Source organism: Pristiophorus japonicus, chromosome 1 (genome assembly GCF_044704955.1).
Source record: "Pristiophorus japonicus isolate sPriJap1 chromosome 1, sPriJap1.hap1, whole genome shotgun sequence".
NCBI lineage: Eukaryota > Metazoa > Chordata > Chondrichthyes > Pristiophoridae > Pristiophorus > Pristiophorus japonicus.
Window position 1 is genome coordinate 484,905,151 of NC_091977.1, and position 19,564 is coordinate 484,924,714.

General features: G+C 44.4%; 1 pseudogene; it reads left to right on the forward strand.

Moving 5' to 3' along the window:
- The first annotated feature begins 652 nt into the window (after nt 1-652).
- The window catches only part of LOC139269096 (interferon-induced, double-stranded RNA-activated protein kinase-like), a 50,321-nt pseudogene continuing 31,409 nt past the window's right edge, over nt 653-19,564 (forward strand).

Genomic DNA, 19,564 nt, shown 5'->3' on the forward strand with positions numbered 1-19,564 from the left:
AGAAGCTGAGACATTGAATACATTTAAGACAGAAATAGACAGTTTCTTAAATGATAAGGGAATAAGGGGTTGTAGAGAGCGGCCAGGGAAGTGGAGCTGAGTCCATGATCAGATCAGCCATGATCTTATTGAATGGCGGAGCAGGCTCAAGGGGCTGTATGGCCTACTCTTGCTCCTATTTCTTATGTTTTTATGTTCTTATATTCAAGACAGAGATTGATAGATTTTTGGATATTAGGGAATCAAGGGATATGGGGATAATACGGGAAGGTGGAGTTGAGGTTGAAGATCAGCCATGATCATATTGAATAGCGGAACAGGCTCGAGAGGGCGAATGACCTACTCCTGCTCCTATTTCTTATGTTCTTATGTTGTTATAAGACTTATGTTATGGACTATGATTAACCTCACCAGCTGAATAGTCCAATGAAAGCCATTATCTAGCTCACCCGTGTAGCATAGAGGGCAGTGCAAGATGGCTTCCAATGGCCGTATAAGTGCCTGCAGAAGAGGACAACAGAAAATTAGAAATTAAAAAACAATGACACTCTCAATAAAACTGTTCTTCTCAAAGCCAGTCCTTGTATAAAATTGTCCCAATAGTATTTGTTTTTCTTAGTGTAGGTATGTGTTAAATAGGTGTGTAATAGTTATGCCAGGAATGATGAGACTATCATAATCCAGCCTCAATAAGTCTGAACATGCTTGCACTATTAACGTCAGCAACCTCAACTATGAAGGAAGTGAAGCAAATGAAAAATTCCCAAACCTGGATAGTCTTAAGATAGCAAGTTCTGGCTATCCGGTAGTCCCGTGCCTTTGAGCATCAAGATCAATTGTGATCCCAATGACCCTGTGTTAGTTGATCCAGATGGTGTATGTGGAGCCTTGGATATCTGCCACAATCGTTCCAGTGAGGTTGTGTCAGATAAACTGGATATGCCCAATCCTCAAACCTCTACCTCTGAAGAAACAAATAGTTCTGATAGTGTCCTGTTTGTTGACACTGGAAATGCAAGAATGGAAGACAACTTAAGCTTGGACTCGCAAACTTTTGAGAATTCCAGTGCCAGTAGTACTGATCTCTCTGGCATGCTTCATGGCAAAAACGTTACTGAAAGCTGGGGATTTGGTACAAGTCCTAATTCATCTTTCGGTGCCACTGGATTTTCTGACTATAACTCACTACTTGATGAAATTACTGAAAGCTACAAAGAGGATTTTGGCTTAGCTGAAGACGCCATCGAACCCAGCAAGTTTAAACGGCGTTCATTGTAAGCAGATTTTTAATTCATAATATTCAATAATCACTGAAGTCATAGCTGCATGTTTGTTCCTTGGTAACTTCTTTCTGTTCGTGAATCTTGACTATACTTTTCATTCACCTGCCACTGTCATTGCCTCAGTTGTAATCTTCCTGCGTTCTTTCGCAGACCACTGTGATGAGTATTAACGTGGATAAGAAGGGGCTGCAGTGCACACCCCATGCTCGTTCATCCAGCTTCAACTCTGAGTTCAAGCAAAATCTTCTTGTAACAATTGTTTATAGCTGTAGCAGTTGATCTATGGTATTGCTCACAAGTGGATATTGTCAAGAGTTACAGGATGCAGGACAGCAGTGCACTACAGTTGGAGCGAAGATTTGATCAGACATGCCAGTTGTTTGTGTCTATCCCTCTGCTTCCTTCTCAGGTTGACTGTTTATCCCTCACATGATCGGATATGAGGGTAAGCAAAAGGATGATATGATGGGTCTGATAGTCCTTCCTTGCCTTTTCTTTTCATTTGTTCTTTCCTCCCCTTCAGGTTCCCCTGTGTTTCCTGGTTGTGCTGGTGTCTCTTTCTCTTCTCCCCATCCCACCTGCCTGGATTGTGTGTGCACATCGTTCTAGCCTCACACAGTTTGTGAGTGTGTGTATCTTTCTGTTTCCCAACCCATCTCCAAGTTGTGTGATTGTACTCCCCTCTCCACGTTGTGTATCTCTCTCTGTATCTCCCCCGACCTTGGTCCTGTGTCTTTCTCTAATTTCCCCACTCCCCAACTTTGTGTGTCTCTCTCTTTCTTTCTCTCTTTTTCTCCTCTCTTTCTAGGAATCATAGTATAATCAAGCACAGAAGAAGGACATCCAGCCCATCGTGTCTGTCTTGGCTTTATGAAAGAACGATCCAAGTAGACCCACTCTCCTGCTCTTTCTCCAGAGCCCTGCAGATTTATGATTCACTGTGCAATACACACCTTTGGAGGTACAGAAGTTTAGCAGGTGTGCTCTGATAATGAGCACAAATCATAAATGTGACTGTTTACAATTTCATTCAAAACAGCACTCACAGGAAATCTAGAGGTGCAAAAACTGATGCCAGCACTTGGGACAGTCAACAGCGAACTATAATTAAGTGAATTAAGTACCTTGCCACTTCAGAATTATACTTCAGAATTATAGGTTAGCGGCAGATAGTGTGGAACTCCATGTTAAGTGACATTATGAGTTCTTATACGGCATTAGAAGTTACAATCCAATGATGTCAAATAAAAAGGCTGGTTTGAGGCAGCACGCCCTGTTACTAATGCCACTGGAATGTAATGCTGCATAAGATCTCCAATACAAAACAACTGCTCCCAGACAGCCTCTAAATAACCAACAGCTCAACCAGGGAATGAGGGCAGCTGGGTGGGACTGTACCCGCCTGGTTCTATTCTTATCTATCTAATCATAGCCAGAAAATCACTTGAAATGGCTTCTCTTCTAACTCCCGCATCGTTACTTCTAGTGTCCCTCAAGGATCTATCCTTGGTTCCCTCCTATTTCTCATCTATATGCCCTTGGCAACATCATCCGAAAACACAGCATCAGTTTCCACATGTACGCTGATGACACCCAGCTCTACCTCACCACCACTTCTCTCAACCTCACTATAATCTCTAAATTTTCAGACTGCGTGTCCGACCTCCAGTACTGCATGAGCAGAAATTTTCTCCAATTAAATATTGGGAAGACTGAAGCCATTGTCTTTGATCCCCGCCACAAACTGTGTTCCCTAGCCACCGCCTCCATCCCTCTCCCCAGCATCTGTCTGAGGCTGAACCAGTTTGTTCGCAACCTAGGTCTCATATTTGACACTGAAATGAGCTTCCAGCCACATATTCACGGCATAACTAAAACTGCCTATTTCCACCTCCGTAACATTGCCCGTCTCCACCCTCGTCTTAGCTGATCTGCTGATGAAACCCTCATCCATGCCCTTGTTACCTCGAGACTTGACCACTCCAATACATTCCTGGCTGGCCTCCCACATTCTACCCTACGTAAACTTGAGGTCATCCAAAACTCGGCAGCCCGCGTCCTAACTCGCACCAAGTCCCGCTTACCCATCACCCCTGTGCTCGCTGACCTACATTGGCTCCCGGTTAAGCAAAGTCTCGATTTCAAAATTCTCTCCATGGCCTCGCCCCTCCCTATCTCTGTAATCTCCTTCAGCCTCACAACCCCCTTGAGATATCTACGCACCTCAAATTCTGCCCTCTTGATCATCCCAAATTATAATCACTCAACCATTGGTGGCCGTGCCTTCAGCTGCCTGGGCCCTAAGCTTGGAACTCCATCCCTAAACCTCTCCGCCTCTCTTTCTTCCTTTCAGACGCTCCTTAAAACCTACCTCTTTGACCAAGCTTTTGTTCATCTGTTGTAATATGACTCGGTGTCAAATTTATTTGTTTTGTCTTATAACACTCCTGTGAAGAGCCCTGGGATGTTTTTTACTACGTTAAGGGTGCTATATAAATATATGTTGTTGCTGTTGAAAGGCACCAGTAATTGTACTGTATCTCTCTGTATACGAAAATAAGGAAATTCACTTGATGGATTTTTTTAAATGTTGCAATCATTTGGATATTGGAATTAGGCTTTTTCCAGTTTTTATTTTCTCTCGGACAGCAGGTGGTGGTAATGGAGGGTGGCTGCACCAGAGTCACTGAGAGTGGAGAAGGTTGGGCTGCTGCTTGGGGTGGGGATCCTTTAATGGTACACGGGGTAGTCTGTACCACTGCAGTCCACCTGATTTTCTTTCATCGCTTTCTCATGTCATGGAAACCCTCTCCACTTTGCCAGATTTGACATACTATCCTCCCCAGCTTCTATGTTACTGTAACCATTTACACCTACTCTGGACCCATCTTTTGTTTCTATCCTTGTCTCATTATCGCCTCCTTTTGCCTTACATCATCATCCCTTTAGTCACAATCACTCCTGCCCTCCATCCTGTTACAGACCTCCGCCTTTAGTTCTTTCCCTGCCTCTTCTCCCTTTCCCTGGCTCTGTATTTGTCTAAAACCTGTTCATCTCTAACACCTTGCAGGAAAGGTCTTCGACCTGAAATGTTGGGGAGAATTTCGGTGTGAGTGGAAGGTTACCATCGTTGAAAACATGATCGCATCTAGAAGCTGGCTCCAATGTGCCGAATCCCAGTTTTAACTTGGGTGTGTTTGGCTGGTTACCTTTGGAGAGATGGGTTAGCAATTTAAATATATAAATCTATGAATTCCAGACTAACTCTCATTCTTCTAAATTCCAGATTATAGGCCCATTCAAGTCAATCTCTCCTCATAGGACAGCCCTCTCATCCCAGGAATCAATCGTGAACCTCTAATCTTTAATCATAGAAAATTACAGCACAGAAGGAGGCCATTTTGGCCCATCGAGTCCGCGCCGGCCGACCAAGAGCTACCCAGCCTCATCCCACTTTCCAGCTCTTGGTCCATAGCCCTGTAGGTCACGGCACTTTAAATGCACATCCAAGTATTTTTTAAATGTGGTGAGGCTTTCTGCCTCTACTACCCTTTTAGACAGTGATTTCCAGACCCCCATCACACAAGATATTCCCCTCATATCTCCTCTATACCACCCCCCAATTACTTTAAATCTATGCCCCTGGTTGTTGGCCCCTCTGCCAAGGGAAACAGATCCTTTCTATCCACTCTATCCGGGCCCCTCATAATTTTATACACCTCAATCAGGTCTCCTTTCAGCCTCCTCTGTTTCAAAGACAACAGACCCACCATCTCCAATTTTTCCTCATAGCCAAAATTCTCTAGCCCAGGCAACATTCGTGTAAATCTCCTCTGCACCCTTTCCAGTGCAATCACATCTTTCCTGTAATGCAGTGACCAGAACTGCACACAGTACTCCAGCTGCAGCCTAATCAGTGTTTTATACAGATCAAGCATAACCTCCTTGCTCTTGTATTCCATGCCTCGACTAATAAAGGCAAGTATTCCATATGCCTTCTTAACCACCTTATCTATCTGGCCTCCTACCTTCAGGGATCTGTGGACCTGCACTCCAAGGTCCCTTGTTCCTCTACACATTTCAGTGTCATACCATTTAATGTGTATTCCCTTGCCTTGTTAGACCTCATCAAATGCATTACCTCACACTTATCCAGACTGAATTCCATTTGCCACTGTTCTGCCTACCTAACCAGCACATTGATATCTTCCTGCAGTCCGCAGCTTTCTTCTTCATTATCAACTACACAGACGATTTTACTGACCTCTGCAAACTTCTTAATCATACCCCCAACATTCAAGTCCAAGTCATTGATATATACCACAAAAAGTAAGGGAACCAGCACTGAGCCCTGCAGAACCCCACTGCATACAGCCTTCCAGTCACAAAAACACCCATCAACCATTACCCTTTGCTTCCTGCCTTTGAGCCAATTTTGGATCCAACTTGCCACTTTGCCCTGGATCCCATGGGCTTTTACTTTCGTGACTAGTCTGCCAGGTGGAATTATCAAAAGCTTTGCTAAAATCCATACACACTACATCATACACACTTCCATTATCGACCCTTTAATCGGCATTTAAATCTTCCAGTCGGCTGCGCAAAAAAGCATAAGGCAGTTCACTGATGAGATGTTTGGCAGGGCAATTATGTCAACTTAGCTTGTAATGACATCAGTCAGAATGAGTGTGCATCTTTGGCTGGCTACACACAGATGCAGGGTGGCATCGACTGCACACACATACTAATCCACGCACCCTCAGATCAACTTGGAGTATTCGTCAACCACACGGGCTTCCATTCCAGGATGTTCAGCTGGTGTGCAACCACAAGAAAAGGTTTATGACTAAATGTTGTATGACACGTGGGTCGCTGATATTTAATTCTGTCACCAGAGAGCTGGGAAGTCCCATCTACTCTTCTCCGAAGGCCAGGGACGTCGAAACGTCACAGATCTCCAGTGCATTCTCCTCTGCAGTTGTCAGCTGGAAAATCTGTGGAGGACCACTGCCGATTCTGCAAATGTAACACCCCTATTTAAGAAAGGAGGCAGACAGAAAGTTGGAAACTATAAACCAGTTAGCCTAACATCTGTCATTTGGAAAATGCTGGAGTCCATTATTAAGTAAGCAGTAGCAGAACATTTGGAAAAGCATAATACAGTCAAGCAGAGTCAGCATGGTTTTATGAAAGAGAAATCATGTTTGACAAATTTGATGGAGTTCTTCAAAGATGTAATGAGCAGGATGGATAAGGGGGAACCAGTGGATGTGGTGTATCTGGATTTCCAGAAGGCATTTGATAAGATGCCACATAAAAGGTTACTGCACAAGATAAAAGTTCACAGAGTTGGGGACAATATATTAGCATGGATGGAGGATTGGCCAACTAACAAAAAACAGAGAGTCGGATAAATGGGTCATTTTCCGGTTGGCAAACGGTAACTAGTGGGGTGCCACAGGGATCAGTGCTGGGGCCTTAACTATTTACAATTTATATTAATGACTTGGAGGATGAAGGGACTGAGTGTAATGTAGCCAAGGTATTGGTGAGGCCACACCTAGTGTACTGAGTTCAGTTTTGGTCTCCTTATTTAAGGAGGGATATACTTGCATTGGAGGCAGTTCAGCGAAGGTTCACTAGATTGATTCCTGAGATGAAGAGATTGACTTATGAGGAAATGTTGAGTAGGTTGGGCTTGTACTCATTGGAGTTTAAAAGAATGAGAGGTGATTTTATTGAAACATATAAGATACTGAGGAGGTTCGACAAGGTAGATGCAGAGAGAATGTTTCTCCTCATGGGAGAATCTAGAACTAGGGGCCATAGTTTCAGAATAAGCATTTGTCCATTTAAAACTGAGATGAGGAAGAATTTCTTCACTCAGAGGGTTGTAAATCTGTGGAATTCGCTGCCTCAGAGAGCTGTGGAGGCTGGGTTATTGAATATATTTAAGGTGGAGATAGACATATTTTTGAGCGATAAGGGCGTGAAGGGTTATGGGGGGTGGGCAGGAATGTGGATCTGAGCCAAGATCTTATTGAATGGCAGAGCAGCTCGAGGGGCCAAATGGCCTTCTCCTGCTCATTTTTCTTATGTTCTTATTTATAGCCCCTAGTTCTGGTCTTCCCTGCAAGCTATTAGCAGGGATGTTCATTCTGTTTCTCGCTCCACAAATACCGCCTGACCTGCTGAGTGTTTTGCAGGATTTTCTGTTTTTATTCCATGCATTATTCATTTAGTAATGTTTATTCTCTCAGTTTATTTATTCTGACCAGCAGTGTATTTATTGAACTTGAATTTACAGTTACAGGAAATCCTTTGACGAGGTACAAAGTATTGGAAAGGGATCTTTTGGTTCTGTTTACGAAGTAAGACACAAAATTGACAACCACTCGTATGCTATCAAATGTGTGAAAATAACTGAGTAAGTGTACTTATTCTGATTGGGAAAAAATACATTATTCTATTCTTGTGAATTTTTGTTGTCACCATATCTAGTGCAGCCATTCTTTGCTCAGATTATAAACAGCTGGAATGGGACAGAGGAGAAAACTATAGTTGTATACCCAAGATAGGACCACGAGCACACGTGCAGACGTGAAAACGGATGGGCGCATGCACAAGTGACGTGAAATGGGCCGCTTGTGCTTGAGTGACTGAAAAACATGTCCACTCCCACATGCACGCACAAAGTTTCTTTTCTAAATATATTATCTACTGATAATAGGACTCTTGTCATCTAAGTTTCTATTATCAAAATTACAAAGGCAGCAAAATTACAAAATTATAAATTGGCTGCTGCATTTCCTACATTACAACAATGACTATAGTTTAAAAGTACTTAATTACCTGGAAAGTGAGGTCATTAAAAAGCCCTCTATAAATGCAAGTCTTTCTTTCTGCTTTCTATTCCCAAAAGCAGTGTCTCTATCTCCTACGTCCAAATCAGTGGCTACCTTTCTGTGTGGGGCTCAATTGATAAGTTCACGATCCCATTTAGCAGTGAGCTCAAAACTGCTTCGCACCAGTGCTAAACTTGTAGTGTAAATCCACCCTTAGTTGATCTCAATTGGAGACAATGGGGAAGTTGCCACAATAGACCTCAGTGTCATTGAGCTGGGGAGGGAAAAATCTGCCAGGATTCATTTTTTTGTTGTTCTGAAGCCAAGGATAAGGACCAAGATTGATAATGTAGAATACCACCAAGGTTGAAAAGGGTCAAAGTGGTGATTAGGTGACACTAAGTTTGGGAGAAGAAGTTTGAAAAATGTAGGATGAAGCAAAGATCAAACAAAATAACGTGTTCCATAGTTTTGATTGCGTTCAGTATTCCTGCTGCAAAGTACATGTCAGATGTTGGGCTTGTGATGGTCAGCCGTAGATAAATAACAACTTGCATTTATATAATGCCTTTAACAGAGTAAATTATCCCAAGCTCTTCACAGGATTCTACTCAGACAAAAATTGGCAATGAGCCACATAAGGAGACGTTAGGATAACTGACCAAAAAGTTGGTCAAAGCGTTGGGTTTTAAGGAGTGTGTGAAAGAAGGAGACTGAGGTGGAGAGGCGGAGAGGTTTAGTAAGAACATTTCAAAGCTTAGAGCTTAAAGCTTAGATGTAGCGCCTAGGCGGCTGAAGGCATGGCCTGATTCCACCAGCATGCACTCCCAGCAGGCAATCATACTCACTGAAAGCGCGGGTCAATGAAAGGAATACAACACTGTACTGGTATATAATGACGGTGCCTCAGCTGCTGGGACCATGAAAATAATAAAGGAAGGCGACTGATCTAGGATATATAATGCATGGTTCAAAGTTAGATGGAACTAGAGTTTTGCTGGATTCACTCTGGGGAGGGAGAGCAGCAAAGTAAAGCTTTTCAGAACTTTTCCTCTGGAGATTTGTTAGTATATTCTAAGGTATAGAATTGATAGGGTGACTGGCTTTTTCTCATTCCGTTCACTTATATTTTTAGGGATGTGGATGCAGAGACAACAATTAAAGAAGCCAGAACACTTGCAAAATTTTCTCATCAAAATATCATCCGTTACTACAATTCCTGGATCGACACATCCTCATTACGGTAGGTTGAGTTCAACATTAAGCTGTTGGATTTATTCTAATACAGAAGTGATCACAAGAAAAGTCAGGATTGATTTACACACCTCTCCATTCATTTATTAAACTATATTAGCTGACCAGGGTGCAGACTCTACAACAAAAACACCAAATGCAAGGTAGGTGGCTGTTTTGCTAAACATTTCTGTTCTGTCCATAAGAATGACAAAGACCTGAAATGGTCTTCTGAGTAGGGTAGTGGAGGCAAAATACTATCAAATTGCTCAAAAGGCAGATGCTGTTATTGGGAGATTGTAAGTTTCTATAGAAGAATGAGGTACTTAACTGGTCTGGCCTATATGTGACTCCAGTCCAACATGATTGACTCTTAACTGCCCTCTGAAGTGGCCTAGTAAGCCATTCAGTTGTACCACCACCTTCTCAGGGCAATTAGAGATGGGCAATAAATGCCGCCATACATATCCTGAGAATTATATTTTAAAAAAGATATCTTGAGTGGCTTCCCTTGTCTGCTCATATCTTTGTGATTCTGACCATCCCATACCTTGCTATTTAGCTTTTCTCGTCCATTCCAATCACGCAGCATGTGAACCATAAGAATGCTGGGGGTAATTTTCCTAATTCAGGTTGCCACTAGCCCTTCCCTAGAGACTGCCCCTTGACGTTGTGGGAAGGCTTGCATGCTCCTATACTCCTGAGAGCTATGCTGGTGAGAGTTTAACTCCTGGTAGGCCCACCCAAGCCAGACAGGTCGAAAGGTAGAAGCCAGGCTAAAGCCAGTCCACCAGCCCTCCGGTTGGGGGTTGTGAGGGTTGCTTCATGTGCCACTAGCTACAAGAGACTCTAACTAACTTGCCTACCAGCAGCATATATCAGAACATTGCAAGCACTCTGCCCCATTGTTCTATCCATTCAGTTAGATGACAGCTTGATTCAGTTGGTAGCACTACTGCCTCAGAGTCAGAGGATCATCTGTTCAAGCCCCACTACAGATATGAACATGTAATTTGACTGACACTTGCGTACAGTACTGAGTGCTTCATTGTCAGAGGTGCTGACTTTCAGAAGATACATTAAGCTGAGAGCCCATTTGCCTGCTTGGGTGCATATAAAAGATCACATGGTACTAATCTAAGAGTAGGCAGTTTTCCAGGTGTCCTGGCCAATGTTTCTCCTTCAGCCGACTTCACCAAAAATTGATTCTTTAATTATTTCTTCATTTGCTACTTCTGTGACCTTACTGCCCGCAAATTGGTTGTTGTGTTTGACTATATAACAACAGTGAATGCACTTCAAAATGAATCCCTTGAAACATGTTGAGGATGTGAAATGCACTAGTTCTTTCTTTCATTAATTGTTCCCATTAGGATCATTTCCATGATCAGGTTTTTAAAAAAGCCATTTTTCTTTTCCAAGCCTGCAACCAGCAGTCTCAAATCTCACGATCACTGTTTTTTTCTATCGAACCCTTTTGCAGGCCAGCAGTTAGTTGACTTGTGACCCACTCTGTCACATTTAAAACACCCAATGATCATCGCAGTGCCTTCCTCTGATCTGCTGAACTTCAGTGGCTCTGAGTATGGACCAATTAACTGGCTCAACGAGGTTTTCCACACGCTCCCCAGTTTCCAGGTGCTCCCAAAGCTATAGAATGATAGGGATGCTCAGCCATTTCATTTTGCATTTGATATTTGTGGATGATGGATCAATTGAAGCTCTCAAAGACTGAGATCGATAGATTTTGTTGGGTAAGAGTATCAAGAGATAAGAATCAAAGGTGCTGAAACTGTCCCTTTCCTTAAGGCCTGTTACCACCGGAAATCAACAGCCATGCTGCGGTGTGCAATGGCTGCCGATTTTTCATGTCATGGCCGCCATTATCAAAATTCCGCTCTTGCGGTATCCCGGCGGTGACCCGCTCTCCCCTACTGCTCTGCTGCTGCCGAGCTGTCCTAAGTGCATCAATAGAGTGCGCACCGCCGATGTACCCCCCCTCCCCCCCCCGCAACCCAACGGCGAAATTCCGCCGAGAAAATCTTTCTCCCGCCAGGCAATACCAAAAGCTGCTTTTCTCAGATGGTCCAGTGAGGTTGAGGCCTTCTAAAATGGCGGTGCGGCTCCCATCAAAGGGGAGGACGCACTGCCGCTGCCGCCATGTTTTTTTTATGCCCCTCTTGGGTGCCAGGCCGCTGGCCCGGCCGAATCCCTCCCTCGTGGCCCAGTGGACCGAACTTTAAAAATCGAAAAGGCTCTCCCCTTTAACTTCCACCCCTCTAGTGTGCTCACCACCACATTTCCGCCCCCATTAAGAGCGACTTCCGGACTGCCGACAAAAAAAAAGCCGAAGAACGGAATTTCGCTCAAGAGGCCACCTCATCCACTGTGGCAATGAAAACAACAGAAACGGGATGCGTGCACCCCATTTCCAGTGGTGGGCAATTTCAGCCCCATAGAGTTAAGGTACAGATCAGCCATGATCTAACAGAATGGCAGGACAGGCTTGAGGGGCTGAGTTGCTTGCTCCTGTTCCTACATTCCTATAACTCACAACCTTCTGACTCAAGAGGTGGGCACGCTGGCAAGTTGACACGATTGAAAGATTTTAATACGTTAAACAAGGATGAGGTCACCAGAAAGATATATGTGGTCCCTGGAACATAAGCATTAACTATCACCTTCAGCACTGGAAGAAATTAAGGCAATTTGAATCCAAATTACCGATTTTTGGTAGATCTACAAAATATATATGCTGTAATTAGAAAGCCCTTCCTACCGTCCCGCACTCAAACCAGTCTTATCAAGAATAGAGAATGGCTTCATGAGCAGAACGTGTATTATTATAAATGCTGGGGATCCATTTGGGGCAATGTGCCAGGGAAGTGGGGCTAATTTGATAGCTTTTTCAAAGAGCCGCATATGTACGATGAGCTTTATGAACTCCTTCTGTGCTGTAAGATTCCATGAGGCCGAAATGGCCCCTTTCCTTAAGGCCTGTTACCACCACAAATCGGCGGCCACGCTGCGGAGTAGAGTGGCCGGCGACTTTTGGTGGAATGGCCACTGCTAGCCTAATTGCCCTCCTGAGTTTTCCAGGCGGTGCCTCGATCCCCCCCTTACCGCTCCGCTGCTGCCAATCGGTGTTAAGCACATCACCGTGTGCACCGTCGATCTAACCCCCCCAATGGTGACATTCCTCTCAGAAAATTTTCGGCCTATCTGGCAGTGCCAAAACAAGCTATTCTCCGTCCAGTGAGGCTGAGACCTTCTGCAATGGTGGTGCGGCTTCCCTTAAAGGGGAGGAGGTGCTGCCACTGCCGCCATGTTTTTTTTTGTCAGCCATCTGCCCCGACAATTATGCCCTTGGGTTTGCCTGGGCCGCCAACAGGCAGCCTGGCACCGCCTCTTGGGTGTCAGACTGCTGGCCCGGCCCAAACCCTCCCTGGTGGCCCAGTAGGCCGAAGTTTAAAAATCACAAAGGCTCTCCCCTTTAAGTGAAGGGGAGAGCTGTGGTGACGTCATATCTTTGCCCCTCAGTGTGGAATTTCACGAAAGAGTCTACCACTATGATTCTACGATTAAAATCCGATTTTGCACTATTTTCATCAGGACGGCGAAATGGCTATGCATTCAAATGGAGTTGTGCAAGAAGACACTGAAGGAGTGGTTAGAAAATGTTGACAGAGATGAACTGAATAGGAATCGACTTCAAATAGTTTTTCAGATCAGTGATGGTTTGGCTTACATTCACAGTCTAAACTACATTCATCGGGATTTGAAGGTATGAATTGCCCTGTTTTGTAGTGAGACTGTGAAGGCGCTCATAGTCAAATATCCTGCTTACACTCATTGGCCAGGCTCACACACACACAGAATGTGTGAGGGACCTGAGGGCTTTACCCAGCAGAAGTTAGCACCTTCAAAAGAGATGGGGAGAAAATTGGCAAAGGGGAATCAGCCCCTGAATCAACTTTCACCTTTATCTGAACTCTATCCAATGAATCAATAACCTTTTAAAGGTATGGTGCCCATAACTGCAGAGTATTCAACCATAACCACAGTAATCAGTTATGTAGTGTCAATATAAACAGCTTTTACTTAAAAACAAATAATTTCCAAACAGAATATTTTTAAATGGCGAGAAACTATTAAATGTTGGTGTTCAGAGAGATTTAGGTGTCCTTGTACAGGAAACACAGAGAGTTAGCCTGCAGGTACAGCAAGCAATTCGGAAGACAAATGGCATGTTGGCCTTTATTGCAAGGAGGTTGGAATAAAAAAGTATGAAGGTCTTATTCCAATTGTACCAGTTAGACCACACCTGCAGTACTGTGCACAGTTTTGGTCTCCTTATCTGAGGAAGGACATTCATGCCTTGGAGGCACTGCAATAAAGGTTGATTAGATTAATCCCTGGAAAGATAGAGTTGTCCTGTGAGGGGAGATTGAGAGATTGGGCCGATACTCTCTGGAGTTTAGAAGAATGAGAGGATTTTTCTCTGCAGTTGGGGCATTGCCAACGTGCCATGTAGTGGTCAGGAGTGGAAACAAAGGACTGAATCTTAACCTTCAAAAATGGGTAGGTTGGGGTTGGGTGACATGTTATAACTTTTAAAATTTCAAACCATTTTAATGGAGCTGGGACAAAGGGGCGGGCAGCTGACCTGCTCCCAGGAGGCAGGTTGGCCATTTAAATATTTTAACAAAGTGATTATCTGCACAAACATTATTGTGTCCTTCTGTGTATGCATGTGGTGGACCCTGCCGCTTTTTGCGCCTGCGCGCTCGATCCAGTTGCGCATCTGCAGTACGATTTATGAGGAAGCCGGAGGTGGGCCAGCTGAACCACATTGCCGAGCCTGGAGCGACTGCCATTGCTGCTCGAGCCTGAGCCTGCGAACTGGGGCTTTTGTGCTATCTTTTGAAAATCAATGACTATACTAAAGGAGCCTCCAGGACTTTTGCCAAGAATATCGCAGTGATTATCTACACAAACATTTTCCCGGCCTCCTGAGAGAGAGGGAAAATCAGAGGTAGGAGAGAGAGACTGGGGCAGAGACAGAGAGAGAGAGTGTGGGGGGGGGGGGGTGGAGAAAGAGAGAGAGAGAGAGAGTGGGGGAGAGGGAAGAGAGAGAGAGAAACAGAGTGGGTGGAGAGACAGCGAGAGAGAGGGGGATAGAGACAGAGAGTGGGGCCTTCAGAGAGAGTGAAGGAATTGTAAGTGGAGAGAGAGAGGGAGAGAGGAGAGAGAGAGAGGAGAGCGGGAGAGACGAGAGAGAGGAGGGTGGAGAGAGGATGAGCGGGAGAGAGGAGAGGAGAACAGAGAGAGGAGGGGAGAGAGCCAGGAGAGGGAGAGAGAGAGGGTGGGGAGAGCAGAGGGGGGAGAGCCAGGAGAGGGGGAGAGAGAGGACGGGAAGAGAGTGGGCGGGGAGAGAGGAGGGGTGAGAGCCAGGAGAGGGGGAAAGAGAGGATGGGGAGAGAGGAGGGGGAGAGAGAGGAGGGAGAAGAAATAGAGGGGCAAGAGAGAGAAACAGAGGGAAATGGGGAGAGGAGGTCAAGAACTTGGCGAGTGAAGATCAGGAACTCAGGTGGTGGGGGAGAGGTAAAGAGCACAAAGGGCACAGTGGGGATGGGCGAAGAATGTGATCCAGGCCGAAAGGCGGGGGGGGTGGTGGGCAGGTGGGAGGGATGAGAGTGAAAACTTGAGCCAGATGTTAAGAAGGATTACGTTCTTCCAACCCCACCCCTTTTAAACCTGCACCATGTTCTCCCCCTCCTCCCCCTAAGCCTGGTTGATTTCTTTGAAAGTTGTCACTACTCACTTCATACCCAATAAACCTGTGAACAATCCGTGACCCACGCACAAGCCCCATCTAGCAGGGTGACCGGGGGTGGCGGGGGGGGTGGAAATGTCAGGAATTTTTGCAAATCCTCCAGATCCCTGCCCTCCTGCACTCTGCAATTGTCCACTGCCAATCCCCGAACTCTCTCTCCTGCCGATCAACGACCGAGCCAGCCAATCTACTTGATGGTAAATCAGTGTCAGAGCATTGGGAGGCATTCAAGGAAGAGTTCCTGACGGTACAGAGCAAGTATGTTCCCTTTAAAAAGAAGGGTGGGGCTAACAAATCTAAAGCCCCCTGGATGTCAAGGGATATTCAGGGTAAGATAAAGAATAAAAGGGAAGCTTATGACAGATACCGAGAACTCGACACTGCAGAAACTCTAGTGGATTATAAGAAGTGCAGGGGTGCAATTAAAAAAGATATTAGGAAAGCAAAGAGAGCATGAAAGAATGTTGGCAAATAAAATCAGTGAAAACCCAGATATTTTATAAATGCATTAAGAGCGAAAGGATAACTACAGAAAGAGTGGGGCCAATTAGAGACCATAAAGGAAAGCTGTGTGTGGAGGCAGAAGACGTGGATATGATTCTTAATGAATACTTTGCAATTGTTTTCACAAATGTGAGGGGCGATGCAGACTTTGCAAGAGGGAGAAGGAGTATGAAATATTACACGGGTTAAATATTGTGAGAAAAGAAGTATTAAGGGGCCTAGCAGCTTGAAAGTGGATAAATCCCCAGGCCCAGGTGAAATATATCCCAGGCTGTTAAGAGAAGCAAAAGAGTAAATAGCAGAGGCTCTGACCATCATTTCCCAGTCCTCTCTGGCTACAGGTGTAGTGCCAGAGGACTGGAGGACTGCTAACGTTGTACCTTTGTTTAAAAAGGGAGAAAGGGATAGACCAAGTAATTACAAGCCAGTCAGCCTAACCTTAGTGGTGGGAAAATGATTGGAAAAAATCCTGAGGGACAGGATAAATCTTCATTTGGAAAAATCTGAATTAATTAAGGACAGGTAGCATGGATTTGTTAAGGGACGGTCGTGTCTGACTAACTTGATTGACTTTTTCGAGGAGGTAACCAGGAGGGTCGATGACGGCAGTGCATATGATGTAGTGTGTATGGATTTTAGCAAAGCTTTTGATAATTCCACCTGGCAGACTGGTCACGAAAGTAAAAGCACATGGGATCCAGGGCAAAGTGGCAAGTTGGATCCAAAATTGGCTCAGAGGCAGGAAGCAAAGGCTAATGGTTGATGGGTGTTTTTATGATTGGAAGGCTGAATCTAGTGGGGTTCCGCAGGGCTCAGTGCTGGGTCCCTTACTTTTTGTGGAATATATCAATGACTTGGACTTAAATGCTGGGGGTATGATTAAAGAATTTGCAAATGACACTAAAATCGACTGTGTAGTTGATAATGAAGAAGAAAGCTGCGGATTGCAGAAAGAAATCAATGTACTGGTCAGGTGGGAAGAACAATGGAATTTGGAATTCAATCTGGATAAGTGCTTTTGAGGAGCTCTAACAAGGCAAGGGAATACACAGTAAATGGTACGACACTGAAAAGTGTGGAGGAACAAAGGGATCTTGAAGTACAAATCCACAGATCCCTGAAGGTAGCAGGCCAGGTAGATAAGGTGGTTAAGAAGGCATATGGAATACATGCCTCTATTAGTCGAGGCATGGAATACAATAGCAAGGATGTTATGCTTGAACTGTATAAAACACTAGTTCGGCCACAGCTGGAGTACTGTGTGCAGTTCTGGTCACCACGGTACAGGAAAGATGTGATTGCACTGGAAAGGGTGCAGAGGAGATTTACACGAATGTTGCCTGGAGTGGAGAATTTTGGCTATGAGGAAAGATTGGCGATGCTGGGTCTGTTTTCTTTGGAACAGAGGAGGCTGAGGGGAGACCTGTTTGAGGTGTATAAAATTATGAGGGGCTGAGAAAGAGTGAATAGGGAGGACCTGTTTCCCTTGGCAGAGGGGTCAATAATCAGGGGGCATAGAGTTAAAATAATTAGGAGGAAGTTTAGAGGAGATATGAGGGGACATTTCTGCACCCCTCATGAGTTGACGGCACAAATCATTACAAATGGGTATGATTTGGTGGCCATTACAGAAACGTGGTTGTAGGGTGGCCAAGACTGGGAATTAAACATACAGGGGTATCTGATGATTCGGAAAGATAGACAAGAAGGGAAAGGAGCTCTGTTAATAAAGGATGATATCAGGGCAGTTGTGAGAGACGATATTGGCTCTAATGAACAAAATGTTGAATCATTGTGGTTGGAGATTAGAGATAGTAAGGGGAAAAAGTAATTGGTGGGCGTAGTTTATAGGCCCCCAAATAATAACTTCATGGTGGGGAGGGCAATAATCAAGGGAATAATGGAGGCATGTGAAAAAGGAACGGCAGTAATCATGGCCGATTTTAACCTACATATCGATGGGTCAAATCAAATCGCACGGGGTAGCCTGGAGGAGGAATTCATAGAATGCATACGGGATTGTTTCTTAGAACAGTATGTTACAGAACCTACAAGGGAGCAAGCTATCTTAGATCTGGTCCTGTGTAATGAGGCAGGAATAATAAACGATCTCCTCGTAAAAGATCCTCTCGGAATGAGTGATCACAGTATAGTTGAATTTGTAATACAGATTGAGGATGAGGAAGTAGTGTCTTAAACGAGCGTACTATGCTTAAACAAAGGGGACTACAGTGGGATGAGGGCAGAGTTGGCTAAAGTAGACTGGGAACACAGACTAAACGGTGGCACAATTGAGGAACAGTGGAGGACTTTTAAGGAGCTCTTTCATAGTGCTCAACAAAAATATATTCCAGTGAAAAAGAAGGGCAGTAAGAGAAGGGATAACCAGCTGCGGATAACCAAGGAAATAAAGGAGAGTATCAAATTAAAAAACAATGCATATAAAGGTGGCCAAAGTTAGTGGGAAAATAGAAGATTGGGAAAATTTTAAACGACAGCAAAGAATGACTAAGAAAACAACAAAGAAAGGAAAGATAGATTACGAACGTAAACTTGCACAAAACATAAAAACGGATAGTAAAAGCTTTTACAGATATATAAAACGGAAAAGAGTGACTAAAGCAAATGTTGGTCCCTTAGAAGATGAGAAGGGGGATTTAATAATGGGAAATGTGGAAATGGCTGAAACCTTAAACAATTATTTTGCTTCGGTCTTCACAGTGGAAGACACAAAAACCATGCCAAAAATTGCTGGTCACAGGAATGTGGGAAGGGAGGACCTTGAGACAATCACTATCACTAGCGGGGTAGTGCTGGACAGGCTAACGGATCTCAAGGTAGACAAGTCCCCTGGTCCTGATGAAATGCATCCCAGGGTATTAAAAGAGATGGCGGAAGTTATAGCAGATGCATTCGTTATAATCTACCAAAATTCTCTGGACTCTGGGGAGGTACCAGCGGATTGGAAAGCAGCTAATGTAACGCCTCTGTTTAAAAAAGGGGGCAGACAAAAGGCAGGTAACTATAGGCCAGTTAGTTTAACATCTGTAGTGGGGAAAATGCTTGAAACTATCATTAAGGAAGAAATAGCGGGACATCTAGATAGGAATAGTGCAATCAAGCAGACGCAGCATGGATTCATGAAGGGGAAATCATGTTTAACTAATTTACTGGAATTCTCTGAGGATATAACGAGCATGGTGGATAGAGGTGTACCGATGGATGTGGTGTATTTAGATTTTCAAAAGGCATTCGATAAGGTGCCACACAAAAGGCAGAAGATAAAGGTACGCGGAGTCAGAGGAAATGTATTAGCATGGATAGAGAATTGGCTGGCGAACAGAAAGCAGAGAGTCGGGATAAATGGGTCCTTTTCGGGTTGGAAATCGGTGGTTAGTGGTGTGCCACAGGGATCGGTGCTGGGACCACAACTGTTTACAATATAGATAGATGACCTGGAAGAGGGGACAGAGTGTAGTGTAACAAAATTTGCAGATGACACAAAGATTAGTGGGAAAGCAGGTTGTGTAGAGGACAGAGAAAGGCTGCAAAGAGATTTAGATAGGTTAAGCGAATGGGCTAAGGTTTGGCAGATGGAATACAATATCGGAAAGTGTGAGGTCATCCACCTTGGGGAAAATAAAACAGTAAAAGGGAATATTATTTGAATGGGGAGTAACTACAACATGCTGCGGTGCAGAGGGACCTGGGGGTCCTTGTGCATGAAACTCTTTTGGATCCTTGTGCATGAATCCCAAAAAGTTAGTTTGCAGGTGCAGCAGGTAATCAGGAAGGCGAATGGAATGTTGGCCTTCATTGCAAGAGGGATGGAGTACAAAAGCAGGGAGGTCCTTCTGCAACTG